Here is a 9,425-nt window from a genome sequence, read left to right on the forward strand (position 1 = left end):
GGAAGAGAAACTCTATCGGTTATATTCTTTCAGGCCTTTAAAATATTTCAAAGGGATGAGTATAGACTTTCTGATGGGGTTTTGATGGCTAAAAATGCAGTTATGCAAATCACAGCTTGTTGGGGCAGGGAGAATTAATTTATGCACTTGAACATGTGCTCGTCCACTGTTTTCTCTGTGAAGTTGAATTATAGGCAACAAGAATGCGCTTTGTTGTTCTTTAATAATAAATAACAGCATAGCAGTTTTGATCTTCAAAGCACTGCTCAGACCTTAATTAATCTTCATAATAGTCCTGTGAGAGACTTAAAAATACTCCTTACCCTTTTGGACAAGGAGCTCTTTAGCATGGAGATGTTGGAGGGTTTGCTCTGGGCCACATTGTCAGGGCCAGCTGGGACAGTTGCTCAGAGATTCCTGGCACTGGGAGCTTTGGCTGCTTCTGGAGGCTGTATTGCTTTTCTCATTTATGTGTTAAAACTTCAGAAAAATTTGAATACATAAAGAACTGCAGTTCTAAATTATTTTGGATTTCCAACTGAGTGTTAACTTATGCATATGCATGTTGGAATTTCCCTGTTGAGTATTTCTGTAGGCAGAAAGTGCCGAAGGTCTGTGTGTGTGCTGTTGTGTGGGAGCAGGTGTGGAAAACTGCACTTCAGAAAGCCTGGGTCGCAACTTCGGTGTGACAAGGTGGAAAATAAAAGTAGTAAGGCTTTAGAGTCTGTAGAACACAGCATAAATACATAGAAAGTGTCTCTCAGTCTGCTTTCCCTAATCTTCCTAATTATTTGTGTTCAAAGTAAGGAGAAGAATAGATAAAATAGAACAGAAGAATAGATGTTGATTTTCAAGGTTTTTCCAAGGTAATTGCTGTTTGGAGTTTTAAAACAGATTTAGTACATTGCCTACATTTGGAGAATAAAATAAGAATGGCAAAATTAACTGAGACTGTTCAACTCACCTGAAAAAACAGTTCAGAAGGAATTATAATGTAAAGTCTTGAAATAATCCTGTGTGATCAGTGGGATCCAGGTTTGTTACACATGCGTTTTTCTCACAAACAGTGGGAGGGAGTTCATTGAGAACTGGTTACTGCTGCAGATAAGGAACCCAAAACATGAGCTGTCAGGAGAAATGCGGAGATGTATCACAGTATTCACATCTGTGTTTGCTTCTGGCATAACAGACCCAAGGGCAGAATGTTTAATGTTTTGTTTAATACTATGTAAACTCAAAACAGCTTTTCAGAAATTGGGATGCTTCAAAATCATGAGTAGCCCCTGACTGGTGTTTTGGTACTGAGCTCTGTGAATGCTCTGACGTTGTAATTTCTGCTGGAGGTTGCACCAATTTGCATGAGGAATGAACGTGGGACTGGCTGTCGAAGCAGAAAGCTGACAACCCGTTAAACAGGTCTGAAGGATTCCTCAGCATGGAGAGCAAAGTCAGCAGAATCCTGGAGCCAAACGCCAGAAAAGCCTGGTGCACTTAACCTGGTGACCTTGTCATCTTGGAGAAACCTGGCAGGATGATGCTCCCCACGCTCTTTTTTGGGTGAAGGTCTTTTCAGCATCCCCTGCTGGGCAAATTATTTGGCCCATGGGTTCCCAGGAGGAATCTGTGAAGTGTTTAAATGTCTTTTTAAAATTCATTAGAAATGCAGTGACTTAGGCTGACTCAAGGGTCCATATGGATACTGCAGTTTGTTTTGAATGCAAGGTGCAAATAAAATGTCCAGATGGAAAAGTTGTGAGAAGTTTCAAGAGTTCTGAACTATCAAGTCTAATCTTATATTCTAAATTCTGTTGAGATTTTTATTAGCAAAATTTTGCAAATAACATGTTTAACTATGTTGGGTTTATGTGTTCTGTTCTCCCACATTTTTGATAGATTAGAGCAGCAAATCTTGATTTAACAGAGGGCAGAATATATCCTCGTTAGGGAACTGCAGCCCCATAACCCATACAACGCATGAGGTGTAAAATCTTCCCTAAGTCTTCCTTCTCTGACTTTGTTACTTCATTTCTGGAGGCTTCTCAGGTGTTCAGAGTGATACATTAAACATCAACAAGCAAGTTGGAAAATAATTTGTGTATTTTAGTTTCCTAGGTACTGTGACAATAAGGAAAGATTTTGATTGCTGAATAAGCACGCGGTTCTGCACCAGCTGTGTCTGATAACTGATAAGAGAAATCCCATGGGATGAGCTTTGGGATAGGCAGAGATCTGCTGCCTTCTGAAGCACACACTGCAGAAATGCTTCTGGTTAAAAATTACTGCAATTATTGAACTTGCTTACCTTTCACAAGTTTTTAAAGCTATTTATGCAAATAGCATCTTCAGAAAGATGACAGTAATACCCAGGAGTTGTTTCTTGTGGGGGTTTCATGCCTCCTTGAACTAATTTCTGGCCCTTACTGTGTGCATACACGTGTAGTGCTCCTGCATCTTCTGAGAAAGGTCTTTTCTTCCCTCCCTGCAAGGCATTCATCATGCTGCACGAGAGCCAGCTTCTGGGAGTGTGTTGACACTCACTTGGTCTTAAAATGAAGAAAAATCTCATTCCTCATTAGCATTACTGATAGTTTATCTACCAATAAGGACTTCTAGAAATGAAGTTGGAGGTATTTGACGTGTTAATTCATGGGCATGTATAGATGAGTTAAAATATTCATTTCTGAATGACAATTCTTGTCTGAAATTTTATTAGCACATAACTAGACAAAGGGCTGTGTGAGGGGCTGGACAGTGTATGGGTGAGAGCTGAAAGACCTCACCATTGTATTTAATGTTCCTAAATAACTTCATAGGCAACTTGTTCTCTCCCCAAATGCTGCATGTTCTAAATCGGACTAATCTGTGTGGTGTTCAGATCCATACAACAGGCCTTGTAGAACTCAGGGAAGCGGTGCATGGATTTTCTCCAGTTGGTTCGGCAGCTCTTGAGCTCAGCAAGTCCAACAAATCAGTAATTCCAAAGAACTCGGGTTGTTCTTTTCGCTTAAGGTGGTGGCGAAAACATAATCTTTGTTTCAAGTGGGAGTAGTGTGTGAGTTCAGTGAGTGTGGTCTTAACTCTGCTCATATCAGGCACTGTTTTTTTGTGGAGTAGATTGACACCTTCTGAGCACTGAATTCCTGCCCTGTATTTGCCTGATGTTTGAAAGGATTAATGCACGGACAGTGTGTGGATTTTTGTGTCGCTGCTTGTTCCTGCTTGTGTGGGGAAATACGATGTGTAGCTTCAGAGAATGGTTTTTGAGAGATGATTTGTGAAGGTTGTTTGCTGACTGACATATGGCGCGGCATACGGTGCTATTTACCACCTCGGAGCCTGAACTTACAGGGAAATGATTTTCTTTTTTAAACATTTAACTCTATTAAGTACTTGTAGACATCTTCCAGCATTGCCCCGGCCAAGTCAATTTACACTTTCCTTTTATTCTGCTTGTCCCATCTGTGACTGTTTGTTTTCTTCCCTTCTTTATTCTATAAATAGGTTTTAGAGTTTCAAGGACTGAGGGTCTCAGTAGCATCAAACGCTTGCAGATCTCTCTTAGCTTTTTACCTTCAGCTTCCAAGGTGTCTTGTCTCAGATCTTCCTATGATGTGGAAATGGAAGCTAGGCCAACTGCTGGACTGGAAAAATGCTCTCTAATACAGCCTGGTGTAATGTCATCTTTCCAAGTCATCCCTAGTTCTCCTCTGGAATAGCAAACTTTGGAAACAGCGTTAGTGATGAAGAAAGGATGTCAAGAGGTGCCATTTTTTTGTTAAAAATCTGGTTTGTAGTGAAAGAGGAAAAACATAACACGGGACAAATTATTATCTTAAAACTTGGGCAAATGGAGCTTTGAGATGATGGAGTTTCTGGAAGAGTACATCAATCCTTTTTGCCCTGGTGGGAGATGTTGAAATGAAAAGGCTTCAAAGGGAGAAAAATGCTCTGGGCTTTTCCAGGCACAACTCCTGATTACCATAGAAGTTGCTGTTGGGTTTGCTGTCTTCCAGCTGGGCAATACCAGTAGGTATTGCAATGAAGATACTATTTATTTGCTTTTATATTATTGCTTTTTTAACAAATACATTAAGGTTTTCTCTTTTATATGCAGAACTGCAAATTTTAAGAACATGAACAGAAGTGAAACAAATGCTTAAGTGTAGATTTACATAAAAGAGACATGAAAGAAGGACCTGAAATATACAGGGGGGATGGCTTGTGTTTTCTGAGCTTGGTTCCGTCTCTCTGGCTTACATTAGTGTCATTTCCCTAGCAATTTTTCAGAAGGAGAAATTAAGAATGTATACAAACACTTTGGGAATGTTTCCTCTGCTCTGATTTTACTTCTGCCTCCTCCAGTCTCGCTGGGAACATTCTGATTGAAGTGTGAGTCTATATCCCCATAAAACAGTGTCAGGATCTGTCCCACTCCCTCTGAGCAATCAGTCACCTTGTGAACATTCCTGTAGAGAGAAAGCAATAAATGTTTCTCCTCCCCCATTCCTTGCCTACTCTGTCTTTTTCTTTTTTTCCCTGAGTCATAAGGAAATGGTGGTAAAAGCTCTAAGCAATAAACCTGTATAGACTGCTACAGCTGCTGCTTAAATGTTAAAGTGGCAGAAAATTTTGAAGTGAAGGTCCAGCCTCCACCACTTTCCTGTATTTCCACTCTATCCCAGCTATATGGATAGAGAATCTCATTCCAGGAGGCTAAATGTTGGTACTTGTAATATTTTTAATACAAATGGTAAGCAGCATGTAAAGGAAAGGGGTTTTTACTTAGGTTATTAAGTTCTTTGTGGTGTGAGGCTCTTTCACACAGCAGAGAAAAGTATTCTCTACTTATTTGAAGCTTTGTGAAGATTAAAAGATTCTAAACAGAAAAATCTGTGTGGATTTGTCATTTACAAATTTGTTTCTTCAAACAAGTGTTTATAACATGCAGAAGAGATTAACAATGTCAGAACTGCACAATAAGGAGGAGGCAACGTAGGTGTCTAGTCTGATGCTTAAAATACAGAAGACAACTTTTGGAGGCTTTCTTAACTAGGTAAAACATCCTTGTGAAAGTGTTTAAGTGAGGACTGGTTTTGCTTACAGAGGCCATACATTTAAATAAGCTTAAAATGTAAACACAACTGCATGCCTTCATGAAGACGTAAACCAACATGCCTTACATGTTCCACTCCTCTCCCACTGGGACTTGGTGCCATCCTGAGTTTGCCATATGATGCCTTTTTGTTGGTAATCAGGTGAATTGCCAATGGTTTGAGGTGTGACTGTGTGTTACCCTGCATGCTGAATGTTATGTGATTAAAAACCTGGTGCCATAGTAAAATCAGCTGATTGCGGTATCAAAGGGTTCCCTGCCTGAAGGAATATTGCAATGTCATCAGTCTGGTAGTCTCCTCCTTTTCCTATCTGTGGATGTTCTTTCCAGGATCTTGGAATTCAGTGGCGGTGGAAGATGACACACCAAGTCGGAGAGACCTTGTGCTCACAGCTCAGCCATTCCCAAAAGAGGGATAGCACAGGAACAGCCACCTGCCAGTGGCCATAAGGGCCACTACCTCAGTGCTGCTGGTGTTGAAGGGACTTCTTTGTGATGGAAATGTCACTGGAACCCTGCTGACCCTCAGCTGGAGATCATTAAAACACATGGTCCAGGTGTGCCAGTGCCTAAACCCCCCTGGCTTTCTGTAGGGCATGTATGTCCATGAGGAGGGGATTCCACCAAGGCTCCAGCTGCCTCCAAACCAACGGACAAGCCAATTTAAGATATCAGCAGAAAGGAAATGTGTTTGAAGTTCACCAGACCCAGTTCCAGTTGGTGCTTTCTTGCAAAGCCAAACTTCGTGGAGTTTCAGTTCTGATTCTATAGCATTGGTCACCGAAGCACCAACTGCCTGCCAGCTGTAACCCAGCTGGATGCTGCAGCCTTGAACTTCTATCCCTGTCTTTCTTTCACTGCTGTTCAATTTTTCAGGATTTATCAGATCTGTGTGTTTTACTAAAGCGTGGCAGAGCTATCTCATTCACTTCCCTCAAGATATTTCTTTTGTCAAACTGCAGAATGTGCTGCTTTGCTTCAGTAGAACCTGAAAGCTGAATTTGAACATTTTCCTAAGGTTCTGAAAATAAACCTTTCTGAAGGTTAAAAAAAAAAGGGTTGTCAAATTAATTTCGTGTTCTTTTAATTTAAAATAATTTATTTATTTAGCCATGTTATTAGAAGCTTTTTAGGTTGCTTTTTTTTCTCTTCCTAGTGTAGAAAGCAGAGATTAAATGGCCATGTTTTGGAAGTGGGGATAAATCTCTCTGAAGTGGCCTTTCCTCAGCCTTGATGTCCATCCTTTGGAGGAAATGTTGACAGAGCAGTAATGTTTGTGCATCCTTTGATGTATGAGGGTTTGACACCTCAAACTCACGGTTGCTTTAAATAGTCCCAAATATTACTTTGAAGCAAGAGGAGCAGGAAAGGTGAATGACTGATGAGACAAATTTCCTTAATAACTTCCCATTTAGCCAAAAAATAAACTGGTTTTCATCTAACATTCCTCATTTATAGCAAGGCTGAGACCCATGTTAAGTGTTTCTACAACATGCTCCAAAATCAGCTTCTGAACAAATAAATCACTTGCCTGTGGCTGGTTTGTTTTTTCATCAAGTTATAAATGCAGATTCCTGAAGTGCTTTTGTTGAAGCAACTTTATTTTATGTTAAGTAAAAATGCTTTATATTGCTGGCTTTTGAGGGGCAGGTCTGCAGTACAGAAATGAAGCAACTGTTTGGGTTTTGCTTTTTCTAAAATTTCTTGTGGAAATCTCTGAAGCTCTTCTGGTTAACTTTGAGTGGATTTGTGCTGCTGTCCTTTGAAGAACCGAGCAGTGTGTTTTCGTAGGTGATGAAATGGGAGTGTGTATTTTGGGTGCAGCAATCCTGCACGTCCCCTGCACAGCTCAAGCCTGGTCTGTACCATTACAACTCTGTGGTGTAAAATCCACTATTTTAAAATACAAAATATGTTAAAGAATTGCTGTTGCTGAGCAGACACCTATCAAGGTGAGTGGCCTTTAAATATGATTTACTGTTGAGAGTATCTGTCATCTGAATGTTATTAAAAATATTTCTGAATTACAGAATTGTAGGGACAGTGGAGAGGGTTGAATCTTTGAGTAAGTAATTTTTAACTGTGCTGTTTCTGACAGTTGAAATGTTATTGACCAAAAACATATTTATGTTTGATCAGCACGAGTGTTCTTCTCTGTAAGAGTCACCATCTGTCTCATTTCTTCTGCATCTGTGGGTATTTTTTGTTTTTTGTTTAACTCTGGGTAGACTTATTTTTAGAATCTGTATTAGGTGATTAGTAGTTGTGGTTTGTTGCAGGTTTTTTTCTTTTTAAAAAGAAAACAAAATTTCAATTTATTACTTAATACAGTTTTTAACTCTTTCCCCCAGTGGTTTGATACTCCCCCAGTGTTTGGTTATGGTATTAAGCCATGAGCCATCGAGTTATTTCAGCTGCAGTGAGAGATTATCATCTTCTCACTGCCTCTTGCTGTCCCCCCGGGCTGGCACATGTTGTCACTCCTTAACCCAATTCTGCCAGAGCTCTCTGGGTTAGAAATACCCCAGACCATGTTGAGAAGTCCAGGGAGTAAATCCCAGCTACTCCTGTCGTGTTGGGCCAGCAGCAGCAGCATTGAGTTCAGTATTAGCTTTAATTTCCGTGTGTCTTTCCCGCAGCTGTGCTCCTGCTGACTTCAAATGGGTTTGAAATTGTTCAGCATTTAGGAAGAAGCAGCAGCATCTGGTAAAACCAACACGCAACAGTGTAGTGGTTCCAAGGTCTCCCAAGTACTGGAACAGAGGTCAGCGTGGGAAAACTTTTAGAGGGAATTCTAGTCCCTAAAGTGTTGGAAAAAAGCACTTCCAGTGTCAATGGAGATTTGCTAGGAGCAAAAAATCTTTGGTATGTCAAGCAAGATGCTGCAAATAGTGTTGTTTATCAATTTATTTATCTATTTAATCTCCCCCCAGGGGATTTCATAGTTATCTGCTTTTTGGAGATAATTTTGAAAAGGATATCTTCACTTTTCATGGGTGTTGATGATCGTTGGTTGTTTCTTTTTAGAATTGTTAAAGCACCACTTTTCAAAGAATCAGAGAATATTCTGAGTTAGAAGGGACCCCACAAGGATCGTGAAATCCAACTTTTAAGTGAATGGTCCATACAGGGGTCGAAGCCACAACCTTGGCATTATTAATTTTCCACACTGCATTTAAATGTCTTTTTCTGTTTTGAGAACAAAGCATTCATTATATGGCTCGTGATGCGAGGTTTGCAGAACTTAATGGAATGAACATGATACGGCTTGAAATGATACAGTGGAAAAAAATCCCTGGCTCAAGGTAGTTTTAAAACCAAATGAATTAATTTTCTGTGCCTCTGACTGATGTTAATGTGGTGCTTTGGTGGTTTTTCCCCTTTTTGTTACTCCCTTAAAAGCTTCAAGGAGCTACCAGGTAACTTGTGGCCTTAGAGAGCACAGTGCCTTCATGTGTAGCTGAAATTTCCTAAGTAAGATCTTGTCAGCTTTAAACAGAGAGAGAAGGCTCAGGCAGGTGTCAGCAGTGACAGTTTCAGTCACCGTTTTCATGGCTCCTGTGTAAGTACCAGCAGGACATGTTGTAGAATATTATTTAGGATGATGGACCTGAGTCAAAGAAGGACATTTTAAATTCACTGTCTGAAGGAGTCGTTTTGTGGCTGTGTGGGTATTTGAGCCAACATGAACCACACCTGAAATGGATTTGTTTTCCTGTTGTAGAGCTGTTGGTGATTCATTTGCATTTTGTGGCAGGTTAGTTGCAGCCTTCATTAATGAGTGTTCTGAATCCTTTAATTGAGCTCTTTCACATAATTTGTACATTCAGAAACTTTAAAATGCATGGAGGGGATGGGGAACAATGTTTTTCACAGCATTTCAGAAAAAATATAATTACTGTCATTGAAATTTTGCATTCAAGACCAACAGGACTTTAGGGCTGTATCTTCCTCACGTGGTTTTAGTTCAAGACTTTTTTATGTTTGCTCCAGTTTCTTTTCTTTGCTAATAAACTGGTTGGCGTCCAAGTTAAATAAGTCAACCATCTTGTTTTTAAAAATGCGTTTTTAAAAATCCTCTGCCTGGTTTATCTGCAGTAGAAGAGAATCTGGCCAGCCCAGCCTGTGCTCCAGGCTCAGCCCTTTCCAGCTCTGGGAATGAGCTATGCTGACTTCATGGGAAAGGGAAAGCTTTCAAGTGAGTGGGTTTTGCTCAGCTCCCTTTACAAGCCTTCACACTTCTGGAGGTGCAGAAAGCCAAACATTTCAGCAACAATTTGCTTCGTTCCCACTGCTCACCGAAGCTGCAGAT

The sequence above is a fragment of the Corvus brachyrhynchos genome, unplaced genomic scaffold (genome assembly GCF_000691975.1).
Source record: "Corvus brachyrhynchos isolate BGI_N302 unplaced genomic scaffold, ASM69197v1 scaffold46, whole genome shotgun sequence".
Lineage (NCBI taxonomy): Eukaryota > Metazoa > Chordata > Aves > Passeriformes > Corvidae > Corvus > Corvus brachyrhynchos.